Genomic DNA, 15,586 nt, shown 5'->3' on the forward strand with positions numbered 1-15,586 from the left:
CATTTTAGAAAATGGGTTGGAGGAAGGAAGAGTGGGTATTGGGACACAGTTAGGAGAAGTGTGTAATACAGAATAAATTCATGAATGTTGGCTTAGGGCAATTATGAAACAAACTAAGAAATTATGCATTTAAAATCTATGCTTCATCCTAAGTCCCTCCTGCCCAGAATTTTGTTTCTTTGGAAGAAATAGATCTGTGATAGCTATCTCAAAAGAGCAGAGTGCTTATATGTACTTCACTAGCCAGTGGCATGAGTAAATCAACCAGTACTAATTGATCACTAGCTGTGTGCTAATCACAAGACAAAGCACAGGGCTGGATGCCATGGGGGGATTCCAGGAAGGCATCTCTCCAGGAAGGCCCGCAAGCAATTAGCAGTTGAGTTATGGAAATAAACAAGGATACTTAAATCTTAATTGAGGATTCAAGGCAGTAAGTGATTATCAAAAAGTGAGGATGGAATCATAAACACCCTGAAAGGAGGGAGGACTCATTGTGGGCTGGCATGTTGGGAATAGTTTCCTGGAAGATATATGTCTTGGGCAAGGCTTTGAAGGATACTTTGGAAGTAAACAGACAGACATGGGAACACCCTGGAGGGAGAAAAATGGCATGAGCAGTGGGCCTTGTGGTTGGGTTCACATTTGTGATTTCAATTTGTTTCAATTTCCAGGGAAAGTCTTCTGAACCTCAGACTGAAAGGCATACCAGCTTTTGGCAAACAGTAAGGGAGTAGCGAATGTTCCCATTGTAATCAAGGTCACTTCTCTGCTGTGCCTGCTGGAACAGTAGCAGAGCAGGTACCTGCGGGTGGACATGGCTGGAAAGGCATGTGGGGTTGTCTTGGAAGAAGTCGGGGAGGAGCGGAGGGCATTGAGGCACGACTGCAGAAATCAGGGGGTTCTGATTTTTGGGACATTACCCAGTGTGGTTTAGAAGAGCTCATTTTTAGCATCCCATCCCCACAATTCATCTCCTTGTATGCAGAAGGTCACCTGTTCTGAAGGGTAGATTTGCTTCTGAAATGTTCTCAATTGAGTCCCAGTTACAAGTTGCCACTCGATGGCCATGTGCCACCATCCTGGACAGGAGTGTGAGGGAGGTTGAAGGGACCAAAAATGGACCCCAAAATAGCAGGGGCAGTCTGGGCTAGGTCTCTGAGGCAGCTTCTGGGAGATGACTGCACCGGTTGGTGGACTCAGATGAAGGGCTGAGATGCTGTGTGAGGTGGTGTAAGGAGTACATTTCAGGGTCCTGCTGGAAGGCATTAGTCAGCCAGGTGAGTTCAAAGAAGAATGTCATAGGGTAAGAATTTACAACTGTGTGTGTTCTCTAGAAACGTGTGGGCTGCCTGCATTGAGTGTCAAGGAAGCCAAAAGAATGGGGAGATTCCCAAAGACAGTCTGTGGACCTCACCTTGTTTTCACTGGAATAGGTCCTCTTCTACGTGTCTTGTATTTTGGGGACTGCTTAATAATTCATTTGAAAAAAAAAAAAGGCTTCTGATGATCGGAATCAGATGTTAATCTTTGCCAATTAAATGGCCTTTCCGGAGCATGATCCTTTGTCCTTGCTTCCAGGCTTAAAGATCATGTCTCTGAAATAGGGAAGGGCCTTGTCAAGCAACTCACCTCTGTGACACCCACAGGAATTGCAGAGCCCCAGTGCTGCTCAGCATGTACAGACCAGATGAGGCTCTGCAGAGGTCGCCAGGGGCAGGGGTGAGGAGCAAGAGCCAAGAGAGCTGCCAGTAGGGGGAAGAACAATGGGCTAGTGTGAGCGCTGCTTGAGGGCTTCATTGGAGGTGACAGTCCACCGGGGCTGTGGAGGCGTGTTTGTCCAGGCAGACAGCCACGCGAGACCCTGAGCCAGCCTCTCCTGGCACCTCTCCTGACTGCACCTGCAGCGGAGCCCCTGGCACCTCGAGATGGCAGGAGCCGTGGCTGGGAAGCCCAAGCTGCAACCCACCTGGCCCAATCCAACTTCACCCTTATTTCCTGGTTGCAGTTGAGCACTGCCCTCTCTGCTCCAGGAAAAAAAATTCTCCACTGTGTTCAGGCTGCTCAGCCCTCTTCCTGACTCACCTCTTGGACCAGGTGCCAGATTTGAGCCTGGGGATAGAGTTCTAATGAAATGGCTTCTGTGGGGAAAAGAACTGATGGGAACAGGACATCTGGTTGGCTCTCCATGTATATGTGAGAAACGATGGTTTTGTGAGTCTGCTGGGGCTTTTCTGCTGTGTTGAGACCATTGGGCCAACAAAGGTATGCCCTCACCTTGATGGGAGGGAGGAATTTCATCACAAAACCACAGCATTTCTAGTGCTAGTTGCTTGGGGAAAGATCCCACATCTCAGACCCAGCACACATTGGGCATGTGTCCAAGGAAGGCTGGGTGGGCCCAGGTAGAGATGGACAGTAGGAAACAGGAGCCAGTGGAGGTGGGCCTCAGTGTCAGCATTAATTTTAACATTGTGCATGGAAAAGGCAGGACCTGCAAGCCATAGGAATGAGCTGGTTCCAGCAAATTCAGAAAGCTGAACGTTGTAGGCTTGACTTCTTTACTATGCCCAGTATTCTCTGGGCCAATTCCCAGTGTAGTCTTGCTCAGAATGCAGTAAATGATGGCCAGCTTTTATTGGGCATCTACTACTCCTAGCCACAGTGGTAAGGCTTTTCATGTATATGTGATTTGATCTTCACAAAAGCCTAGGGAAGAATTATTATTTGTATTTTACAGCTGAGAAAATTGAGAAATAGAGTGTTAAGTGACTTGTTCCAGGCAACCCAGCTTTAAGTGGTAAAGGTCCAGATCTATTTGATTCTAGAACCCAGAGTCTCAACTGTTTTTTGCTATGGAGTCTTTCAGAAAATACTAGTCTGTCTCAACTGTGCTGAGTGTCACTCATGCAGAGAGTTCATATCCAAGTTTGTATTAAATTTTTCAAGGGGTGGCAGAGCTCCCTGAGAGAACAGAGTTGCAGTATGGGGTGAAATTTGGAGATAGGTTGTGTCACGTATTCAGTTGTCTTCCCCTCCTGGAGCATCTCCTTCCCAGGCTTCTGACTATAACTTCTGTTCAGCTTCCCTCAAAGCTGGGAATGTCTAAGGAGGATATTCTTTAAGGAGTCTGATGGTGCACCTGAACCTTTAGGACTGAAGTAGAAGATCTCCAAATAGCCAGTTCACTGGTTACCTAGCATCCTGGGACCCACACTCAGCTACAGCCTGGTTTCAACATGTACCTCTCAGGCCTCCATGGGACTGTGCTCCACGGTCAGCTCCTGATGTCACCTGAGGGTGATTGGAGGGCTGGAGAGGACTAGGTGTCCAAATGTCTGCCATTTGTTCTGGATGGTCCAATCAGCTCAAGATGACATCACAGCTTCTGTCAGACTGAAGTGTGTGGCTACCTGGACTAGATTGTGGAACAGTTTATACTGTTATTTAGTAACCCAGTCCTTTGACCCAGATAAATAAGTAAAGGGTTCCATGATAGCAGTGGACTTGGAGGAGACCTGAGGGAGATGCAGATAGTACCAGCCCACTGTGCTATCTCTCCTTTAGCAATCTTTGTACTTATTGTTGGTGTGCATGTTTATAGGCTTTTCTATGTGTTTTTCTAAAGCTAGATGACTGTACCATATAATCTATCACTCTGTAAAATATCGTCCTATTTTCCTGTTGTCCAGGCAGAACCACAGAACTCACCTCAGGGCCCAGGCTCAAGCCTGTTCAGAGTATTATAACAATAATAGCTAGCACTTGTATATGTTTACTATTTTCCAGGCACTGTTATAGTGTTTTGCACATATTAACTAATTTAATCCTTATGAAATTTCACTATATATATATCCAGAGAAGATATATAACCTTCCCCAAATCACAGAGTTAATATGTGGGAGAAAATCAAGCCCAGGCATTTGGGTTGTGAAAATGGGCTCTCAGCCACTGTACTATATCTCTACTGCAGATGCAGTAGATGGAGTCAGGTTGCCCAGGTATGTTCTGTGGTTTTTCTTGTGAGCTGTGTATTTTAGCCAAATTTCTTTTCTTTAAAATATTTTTATTGAAAAATATCTATACACATACAATCCAACCATATTATACAACCAATGACTTACAATATCATCACATAGTTGTATATTCTTCACCACGATCATTTTAAAACATTTGCATCACTCCAGAAAAAGAAATAAAAAGAAAAAAAAAGAACTCATACATCCCATACTCCTTACCCCTCCCTCTCATTGACCCACAGTGTTTTAATCTACCCAGTTTTTACTCTTTATCTCCCCTTGCTATTTCTTTTTCTTTTTTCTTTTTTCTTTTTTTTTTTTCACATGGGCAAGCACAGGGAAATGAACCTAGGTCTCTGGCATGGAAGGTGAGAACTCTGCCAGTGAGCCACAGTGGCCCAGCCCTCTCCCCTTGTTATTTCTTTATTTTTTATCTTTTTTTTAAAAAGCTCATCTGGATAAATATAGCCTAAATAAAAGGAGCATCAGACACAGGGTTTTCACAATTACACAGTCACATTGTAAAAGCTATATAGTTACGCAGTATTCTTCAAGAATCAAGGCTACTGGAACACAGTTCAACAATTTCAAGTACTTCCCTCTAGCCACTCCAATACACCATAAACTAAAAAGAGATGTGTATATAATACATAAGAATAATCTCCAGGATAACCTCTCAATTGAAATCTCTCAACCAATGAGACGTTATTTTGTCTCATTTTTCCTCTTCCCCCTTTTGGTCAAGAAGGCTTTCTCAGTCCTGGCATCATGGGATGTCATCATCCCCAGGAGTCAGGTCCCACGTTGCCAGGGAGATTTACACCCTTGGGAGTCATGTCCCACGTAGCGAGGAGGGCAGTGAGTTCACCTGCCAAGTTGGCTTAGAGAGAGTCCACATCTGAGCAACAAGAGAGGTTCTCTGGGGGTGACTCTTGAGTGTAATTATCAGTAGGCTGAGTTTCTCCTTTGTAGGAATAAGTTTCACAGGGGAGAGCTCTAAGATATAGAGTTCAGCCTATTAAATTGGTTGTGCCCACTGCTTGAGAGAATATCAGGAATTCCACAGATGGGGAAGTTGAATACTTTCTCCTTTCTCTCCAATCCCACAAGGGGACTTTGCAAATGTTTTTTATTCTCTACCCAAGTTATTCTGGAATATATGGGGGGATCACACTAACCTGGACAAACCAACAAAATCTCACAACTTATTCGAGATTCCATGTAATTATGGTGTTCAAGTAAACTACCACACAAGTTAAATTAAAAGATATTTAGCCAAATTGCTTAACTTCATTCTGACTGTTTCCTCATCTGTAAAATGAGGCTAATACTTCAAAGCATTGTTATGAGGACTAAATTAAATTACATGTGCAAAGTATTTGGAACAGTCCCTAGAATGCAGTAAGTGCTCCAAAAATCTTAGCTATTATTGGTTTTGTGAAGTGGGGAAGTACAAATGAAGATCCTGAACTTGTTTTATCTCTGCCCCCTTGCTCTCTTTTTTTTTCATTGTGGTATGACTGTGTCTACTTGTGGGTCACATTCACTAAGGGAGATTAAAAAAAAATAAAGTGCTCATGCCAATCAATTTATATTTATCGTGTACCTGTTACATTTCTCACCCTGAATTGGAGCTTTTTTAAAAATCTGCTTTCATAAATAGTGGTGAAGACACTGGGCTTAAGTCAAAAGCTTTCATATTCATCAAAAATAATAATTTTAACTTTAATTTATAGATTCTTTACTCTGTGCTGGTCATTGTATTCTTTGGTGACTGAGTTACTTTCTGGAGCAGGGGATTATGAGGTATTGTTGATGGTCAGTATCTGACTTCCTTTCTGTGTTGACTGAGGGCAATCTAGCATACTTTGTTCATGAGTTTCACTGTGGGATTACTAAGGCCAGCACATACCTCACATATAATTATTCCTTAGTTGAATCAGCTGCCAGTCTTTGGAGATAATTATTTTTCCCCTTTGCACCTTCAAGAGTTTTGTGTGAGCTTACCTTTACCCCACTTCCTTCTTCCTTCACTATTTCTAATCCCTCTCAATCTTTTCCATTCTTCATTCATTCATTCATTCATTCATTCATTCATTTTTCTCTTCCACCAAATTAGGGAAGTGGTAGTTAAAAAAAAAAAAAAGAGCGGTGCAGCTGTCAGCCCTGTAGCTCCACCCGTGACCGAAAGTTGCCCAGGAGTACAGCATGCATGCAAATAGACTTGTCTTGACATGTTGGAGCCTTTTTCTTTCTGTAGTAAACCTCTGATTCACAAGGAAATGGACTTTGGCTTTATTTTCATTCCTATTTCTATGGTGTTTGAGCAGAAATCATGAACTACATCTGGTGAAAATCCTGAGTCACTGGAAGGCTTAGCATTTCAGGAAGAAGATAAGAAGGAGGTCCTTTTTTGTGTTTTCAGAAGAACAAGCATCACCTGCATCATTGAACCAACTCCCTTCACTTGATTCCTTTGAGCTTCCAGCTCAAGTGGAACAGGGCATTGGCCAGCAGCTAGTCAGGCCAATAGCATCTGGTCACTTGGGGGCCTTTTAACAGCAGAGAAAGAAAAGCAGCGAGGCTGAGGTTGTCTGAGTCCTAGGCATGCAGAGTGGGTGCCAGGTCACAGGGTCACCTGATCGCTATTCTTTTGGGGAGCTACAGGGAAGGGATTGTCTCTGGATGCAGTGAGATCCAGGTGTCACCTTCCTTCCTGTGTGTGAGAAATGATGGCTATGTGGTTACCTAGATAAAGATGTTCCACGCCACACTTAAGCTGGAGGTTTTAGTTTTTCTTTTTACTCAGGGTTTTCTAGGGGCATTCCAATGAAGAAGAGTTGAAAAGAGAGAGGGAAAAAGACCTTGAGAAAAAAGGAGAGACTCATTTTTGGTTGTCTAGGCAAGTGTTTCCTAAATCCCAAAGCAATGTCTCCTGAAATGTTTATTTAAAGAACAAAACAAAACCAAAAACCAGATACAGAGTCCTGGAGCTACTGAGTCAGCTTCTTTGGAGCTGGGGACCAGGAGTATCGCTTTATAGCAAGTATTGCATGAATTTGGATAGGAGCCACTCTCGAAGAATTCTTATGGGGATTTTCACTGTAAAAAAAAAAAGTCTGTTTTTTTTCACACCAATCGTAACTTGTTTGAGCACAAGGACAATGCCTTCTTCACCTCAGTACACTAACATAATTCCCAGCACAGAGTTGGTACTGTGTTTGAAGAATGAATGAATGGAAAGTATCATGGAAGATACTTCACAGTTGGCTATCAACTATGCAAGCTATTGGGGACTATAATTTTAGTAACATGGAGGGGAAACTATTAGATAAAGCCATATGATACTAAGTTGCAAAAATAATAGCAACGATGATAAAATAAAATTAAAAAGATCCTCTTGACATTATCAAGAAGGCAGCCAACTGAATGGGAGAAGATATTTGGAAACCACATATCAGACAAAGGCTTTATCTCCTATATACATAAAAAAAATCATACAACTCAATAACAAAAGAACAAACAACGTAATTATAACAAAAGATATGAATAGACATTTTTCTGAAGAACGAATACAAATGGCTAAAAAGCACATGAAAAGATGCTTATCTTCATTAGCTATAAGGGAAATGCAGATCAAGACTACAATAAGATACCACCTCACATCTACAAGAATGGCTGCCATTAAACAAACAGGAAACTACAAATGTTGGAGAGGATGTGGAGAAATTGGGACATTATTCACTGCTGGTGGGAATGTGTAATGATACAGCCGCTGTAGAAGACAGTTTGGCGGTTCCTCAGAAAACTAAATATTGAGTTGCCTTATGACCTGACAATACCAATACTCAGTATATACCCAGAAGAGCTGAGAGCAATGACACTAACAGACATTTGCACACTAATGTTCACAGTGGCACTATTAACAATTGCCAAAATATGAAAACAATCCAAGTGTCCATCAACAGATGAGTGGATAAACAAAATGTGGTATATACAGACAATGGAATATTATGTAGCAGTAAAATGAAATGAGGTCCCAAAGCATATGACAACATGAATTAATCTTGAGGACATAATGCCAAATGAAATAAGCCAGACACGAAAGGATACTGTATGATTTTGCTAATATGACCCTGGTAAAGGTAAACGCAGAAGCTTATAATGTAGACTATAGGGGAACTAGAGATACATGGAAGATAGAGATGGGTGAATGGTTACCTAAGGAGATTGAGTTTAAATGTATGAGAATGGATAGAAGTGAAGGACATTCATTAATGGGTTTGTAAGTAATATTGCCATACTGAAAATGAATGTGATTGAAAGGGGTTGTATAGAGCCATGTATCCCACTGATTGACATGACAAATATAAATAAATTCTTGCATGAACTACTTCAAAGGTATGGCTCTTGTACAAAGGGTAAGGTAAATCAGAATACAGGGTAAAGGATGATATTGTCTGTGTTATAGAGCTTCACCCACTGTATAAGACCAAAGGCAGAGAGGTTTATTTTGTCCAAAATCTAAATTTTCTGCAACACACAATCTGAATTAACCTGCCTGGATAGCTAATTTAAATGACCCAAACACATGGAGCCCAGAATGGGAATGAAGGCTTGTAATTCTATACAACTTAATGAAATACCTGGATACATCCCAGGACATGTTGGGCAGATAATTAAAAAGTATTGGCTAAGTCCTCTGAAGGACTGGCAAAAAAATATAGAACTATTAAACTTTCCTACCTGGAAAGCTGATACTGTGTCAAACATTAGGGACTCTCAAGTCAATAGACCAAGCCTTTAATCTTGAGGCTTGCTCTTGTGAAGCTTATTTCTGTAGCAGAGAAGCTAAGCCTAACTATAATTATCCATAAAAGTTACTTCTAGAAAACCCCTTTTGTTGCTCAGATGTGGCCCCTCTCTCTCTCTAAGCTCAACTCTGCTAGTAAAATCATTACCCTCCCCCCTTTGAGGGACATGACATTCGGGGGTGAAAATCTCCCTGACAATGTGGGATATGACTCAGGGATGAGCCTGGCCCTGGCACCTTGGGATCAACAATGCCTTCCTGACCAAAAGAGGGGAAAATAAATGTAACAAAATAAGGTATCAGTGGCTAAGAGAGTTCAAATAGAGTTGAGAGGCTATTCTGAAGGCTACTTTTATGCAATCTTCAGCTAGATACTACTGATTGCTATGGTTTGCCTAACTCCAACCAACATTACTCCTGTTAACCGTAAAGAACACCTAGGGCTCTATCTGAGATTCTACAAAAGTTTCTAAAAAAAATGCACTAAGTTTATTTTCTAGAAACCTATAACCTCCAGATGGTTCCTAGGCCGGATAATTCTTGAAACCCAGAGGGGCCAGTTTCTCCATGAACATCAACTAATTCCATCCCCCTGTCCTATATTGTTGACTCCCCTTTTCAACATGAAATGGGTGTAGCCCAAATATCCCTAATGATTGGGAGAAGGATCAAAGGAGAAGTAGGAGTTAGAACTGAGAAGATAGGATTTAACAAATGAGTATGACTGCTGAATCATTATATTGATATTTCTTTTAGTCTCTGAGTCTTGGAGTAGCCAGAAGGAAAAATCTGAAATTGTGGAACTGCAACCCATAACAAACTTTGAAATCTGTTCTATAACTACTCGTTACAATATACTTTAAAATTTATTGCTTTTTTGTATATACGTTATATTTCACAATAATAAGAACAAAGAAATAAATAGTCCCTCTTTCTTGGAAGACTCATCATGTACATGAAGGGGAGAATAACAGCTTGGAGACTTTTTTCTGTGCAAAGATCGTTTTCTAAAGCTCCTTCATATTAGTGGCATCAAAGGAAATAACATCAGCCTTCTTGACTTTTTCCAGGGTAAGTTATAGCAGTCTTGGGTCATAGATAATAATTAAAGCTACCAGATCTTTGTCTGGTTTTCTTGTCTGCAAAATGGCGGCATGAACACTTGCCAGCTTCCTGTGTTGAGGAGAGGTTTGTCAGTGTGGCTAGAGGCCATCTGTCTAGCACCAGGGGGCATTCAAGAACGGCCATAAAGACCGTTGAGTATCCTCTATCTTGCCATGGAGGCCAGGCTGTTATTAAATACAATAAAATTTTGGCTTCTGAATACTGGCACCCATCCAGGCCACTCTGCTTGGGTTTTGGCAATCTCTACTTGATTAGAATGAATGAGAGTTCCCTTTAATTGTTCCTAGTTATAATTTTTAATTATTTAAGGCATAATAAAGCTGGAAATACCAATCACTAAGGCCATTCCTAGATAAGGACCCGCCATACAGCTGTCAGCCATATTTGCAGATGGTGGCTGGGAACCTGGGATGATGAGATGTGGTCTGAATCCCGCCACTTCTTTGGCAGGGGTGGAACTCCTTTCCTGCTTTTTTCTTGGAAAAGTAAAAATGACAAAGCTTGAAGGGCTCCCTATTGTGCATGATTTCTGAGCACACCAAAAATGTGAAAGGAAATTCAGTTGGGGGGTGTCACAGTCTGAATGAAGCAATGAAAATTAGTGGATGTAGAATACTCTATACTAGTTTATTGCATTTAATCATTGTAACAATTATGTTGATGATGATGATATCGATTTGAAAGATGAGGAAACTGAAGCTAGGAGAGACTCAACAACTTATCCAAGGCCACACTACTCATATGCAGTCAGATTTTAAACTAGGGTCTCTGACTCTAAATTGAATTATGTGTAAGAATGAAACGATATTTGTTTGCAGAAGAAATGAGAAATGGGCTTAGTGACTTAGTTGTAAAGGAAATGTGGGAGATTGCCTGCAGGCAGCAATGGAATTTGATATTTTACCAGTGTATTATCTGCTTAACCTGCGGGCCCATTATTGTTCTAGCTGGACTTAAGCAATTTATCTCTCATGTATTTAAAATTTGGCTATCATGAGTACTTCTCTAAAATAAACAATGATTTTTAACCCTAGGAATCTCATGAGCATTTGTGTATAACATCACTATAGATCTTTGGCATGTAAAATTTACCAAGCTAAGAAAGTTCCCTTCTAGTATTAATTCTCTAAGAGTTATTTTTTTAAAAAAGGTCAAATAGATATTTGATTTTATCATTGAGGTAATCTGGTAATTTTTCTCCTTATTTTTATTAACGTGCTGAATTACATTGCTGTATTTTCAAAGATAAACTATCCTTGCATACCTGGGGAAAATTCTACTTTACTGTGTTGTATATTTTCTTCACACACTATGCATCCAGCAAATGAGTATTTTATTTAGGAGTTTTAAATTTATGTTCACAAATTAAATGATCCTATAGTTTTCTTTTCTTGTATTGACCTTGTCTAGTTTTGGGATCAATATTACACAAGCCTTTTATTTGCAAAACCTCGCAATTTTTTGTTTTAACTGGATCTAAGAGGCAACATGTCGTATTTTTTAAATTTTTCGTAAAATGTATTGTGGCAAAATATATACAATGTAACATTTTCTCATTTAATCAATTTAAGTGTACAAGTCAGTGGCATTAATATCATCAACAATGCTGTACAACCAATACCGCTACCTTTTTCCTAGTTTTTCATCACCCTTAAACAGAAGCTCTACTAATTAAGCAATAACTCCCCATTCCCCTTCCCCTAGCCTTTGTATAGGTGTATTAGAGAAATTATAAGTTTACAGAAAAAATCATACACAAAGTGCAGAGTTCCCATATACCACCCTATTATTAACATCTTGCATTGGTGGGGTACACTTGTGGTAATTGATAAAATGACATTTTTGTAATTATATCTGTGTCTTTTAATTGGCGAACTTGACCTTTACTATAGCTACTACACTGGTAGAATTTATCTTTTCATCTTATTTCTATTTTTCATGGACTGGATTTTTAAAAATTCCCCTTCCTGTTCTCCATTGGAAAGATCCAGTTCTCTTCTGCTGGTTTTAAAATTAAACATTTTGCTTTTATTCTTTTGGTAGTTTCCCCTAACAACAGATCCATGCTAATGGATTTGCTTTTATTATTTCCCCTATTGATTTCCTAAATTTATCAATAGCTATATTTTCCTTTTATAAAAAACAATTAGTGAATTTTACTTCATCTTGCTCTTCCCTAAGGTCACACATTACCCACCTCCACAAATTAATTAGAATATAATGTAAACAGTGTTCCAGGACTTGTGCAATCATGTTGATATTTAATTATGGGTTGTTCTGTCTATATTTTTTCTTTTCTCCCAGTTTTAAGAAAACTCCTGTAATTATTTTACCCAGCTACTTGATCACCTTTTGTTCCATATTTCTTGCAGCACCTCCTGGTTTACTGTTCTTATTTGAAAGCTTCCTCCAAAAGCAATTTTAACATGAGACTTGTATGTCTGAGGATGTTTTTGTTATGCTATGATATTGAATGATAGCTTGGTTGGATTTGCAATTTTAGGGTCAACAGTCTTTTTCTTCATTACTTTAAAAAATTTCTTCATTATCTTCTTGCATCCAATATTTCTGTTGATAAGTGTGATGTCAATGGGATTCTTGTCCCTTAGTTGTTAATATATTCTTCCTCTCGGTAAACTTTTAGAATTTCCTCTGTCTTAGTTGTTTTTGAATTTCACTATAATGTGTCCACATGTCAGTGTTTCCTTGTCTCTCTTGTTTGTCCATGAACCCTTTCCAATGTAAGATCTTTCATCATTTTTTTTTTTTTGGTAATTCTTGGAATTTGTTTTCATTCTATCTTCAAGACAAGGACAAAACAAGGATAATCACTATCACCATTGCTGTTAAGCACAGCAGTGGCCAGAACTAAAAGGAAAGTAAAGAAATTAGAGATGTAGGATTGGAAGGGAAAAGATAAAGCAATCATTATCGTCAGAAGAGATGATCATTTACCTAGAAAGACCATCATAATCAACAAACTATGGGAATAAATATGAGAGTTTAGCAAGCATGCTAGAAATAAGGTCAACTCAAAAATATTAATTTTTTTCCCTGTGGAATCAATAACTGGCTAGAAAATATAATAGAAAGTAAGAGACGTTCACAATGCCAACAGAGACTATAAAGTAATTAGGAATTAATTTATCCAAGAAAGCAATAGATTCCCATGGAGAAAAAATTGAAAGTCTAATCATAATGAACATGGAATGTGATCTGATTAGATGGAGAGCTATCCCATGCTTAGCTGAACCATATTAATATTATGAATATTGATTCTTGCTAACTCTATAAACTCATTGAAATCCCAAAGTTCCAGTTGGATTTTTTAAAAGAACTTGATAAAGTTATTCTAAAATTTTAAGATGTACTACAGTAAATAATAGTGAAAATTAATGAGACCAATAAAATAAAGCAGAGTTTGGGGATAGGCACATGTATATATAGATGCAGCCCTACAAATCAATGGGGGAAAAGAAGGTTTGTTGAAGGGATGATATGGGGAAAATTAGCCCACTATATGGAGAAAAATAATACTGGATACTTAGAACTTCACCAAAGGGAATCTCCAGTGGAAGTGGGAAAGGTAAAATTCCAAAATTAATAGAAGAAAACGTAGGAGACTGTTCTTATTATCTTGAGATGGAGGAAAAAAACTTAAACAAAATCCCCAAACACAAACTTTAAAATTAAATATTTGTATTCAAGAAAGGATACCATGAATAAAGTTAACAGATGACAGATTAGGAGAAGATATTTATAATGAGTAAAACTGACAATATCTAGAATTATACATCTAGAATATACAAAGAGCTCCTGCTAATCAACAAGGAAAAGGCAGCAACCCCAAAAGAGAAATTGGCAAATGATATGAACAGGCATTTTACAGAAAAGGAGACCCAAAAGTTTAACAAGGATATGAAGAGATGCTCAAATTTATCAGTATTAGTAATATAAATGAAAACAACAATGAACTATCTTTTACATCTATTTTATTGGTAAAAATTAGAAAGCTGGACAATGCCTAGTGGTAAAATGGTAACTTGTGAAATCTCATGAACTGCTGATGGGGTCCTGGAGAGCATTCTGGTTGTGATAAGCAAATTAAATATGTGCATCTTCTTTGACCCGGTAATTTCCCAAGGAAAATTTCACATACCTCTGTAAGGGGATGCATATTGGAATGTTCCTTGCTGCTTTGTGGAGAGAGGATGTTTGGAAGCAATCTGATTAAGTAAAATGCAGTGCTTGTACACCATGGAACACTTTGCAGCCTATAGAAATAACAGATTGTGTGAGTATAGCCATGTGAATGAATTTGAAGCATAGTTTTAAATTAAAAAATAAGAACCAGTACAAGCTCTATATTCAAGTTACATGAATTAAACACCATTTACATGAGTTAAAAATACATGCATGTAAAACAATATACATTTCAAGATGTGTACAAATGTCTAAAAACAAAGAGATCTATATCAACCAGATGAAAGCAATATCTTTGATGGTGAGTATCTGATGGGGGTGAGGCAGGACAGGAAAAAGAATAGACATGGAAAATGGCAAGGACAGTGAATGAATCAAGGAATGAGTGAGTGAATGAATGAATGAATAAATAAATCAATAAAAGAGGAGCATTTCATGGGCCAATAAGGATAAAGGGCCATGGACTGAGGAGAATGAAGAAAGTTAAAATGAAAAGAAAATAGAAGGCCTAGCAGAGGCAATAGTGCATAATGAACACTCAAATATTTATTGAATGAAAGAAGAAATGAAGTCTGCAGTGCATCCTTGTGAAAAGGTGAGTCTTTTTGCAATATAGATCAGTGCTCTTTAATGACTAATTTTAGGAGTTGTGATTTTGGTATATCATGTTTTTCTAAAGTGGGGGCATACCTGTATTTGGAGACATCTGGATGGGGTTACTGGAATATTTTTCTCTTCCTGTACGTCTTGAGGTATGGCTTAAAAATGTCCACCATGTCTCTTTTGAACCATGCTATATAGTTTGTGTTTTGACTTCGAGTCACTAAAAATGTCAGTCCCGCAAAGATTTGCCATTTTGATCAAGTCTTGGTTTCAAAATCCCTGCTATCCAGGGTCTCTGCTGGAAGCACTGAGTCGAAATATCCTTCCTGAGTTCAGAGGCTGTCAGAGGTACCAGGTTTAACGTTGGCCATGATGGTGGACTTGCCTTCTGAACCTTGATTTTCTCTGCCTCTGCAAGAGATCTGATTTCTGGGAGCACTTCTGGGTTTCTTCTATCGATGCCTTCTTTCCAGTGGGCAGGGATTCCTCCCAGGAGATATTAGTTTGTATTTATTTGCTCCAGGTTCTAATATCAACGATCCTATGTATCTGCTAATTTATAAGGCTGACATTTGGCCTTCATTGATTTCGATTTAATGAATATCTACTAGTGTAACTATTTAGAGATTAGTCTCTAGTCAGACGAACTTGGGTCTAAAACCAGGCTTTCAGCTAATGGCCCTGCAACCCTGGGCAAATTAAATGTTGTAAGCATGTGTTTGCTTCTCTGGAAAAAACAGATGATGATAGAAATTTCCTCACAGAGCTGATGGGGTGACTAAATTCGATAAAGTATGTAAATGTAACACTGGTCTTGGTGCAT

The sequence above is a fragment of the Tamandua tetradactyla genome, chromosome 8 (genome assembly GCF_023851605.1).
Source record: "Tamandua tetradactyla isolate mTamTet1 chromosome 8, mTamTet1.pri, whole genome shotgun sequence".
Taxonomy (NCBI): Eukaryota; Metazoa; Chordata; class Mammalia; order Pilosa; family Myrmecophagidae; genus Tamandua; species Tamandua tetradactyla.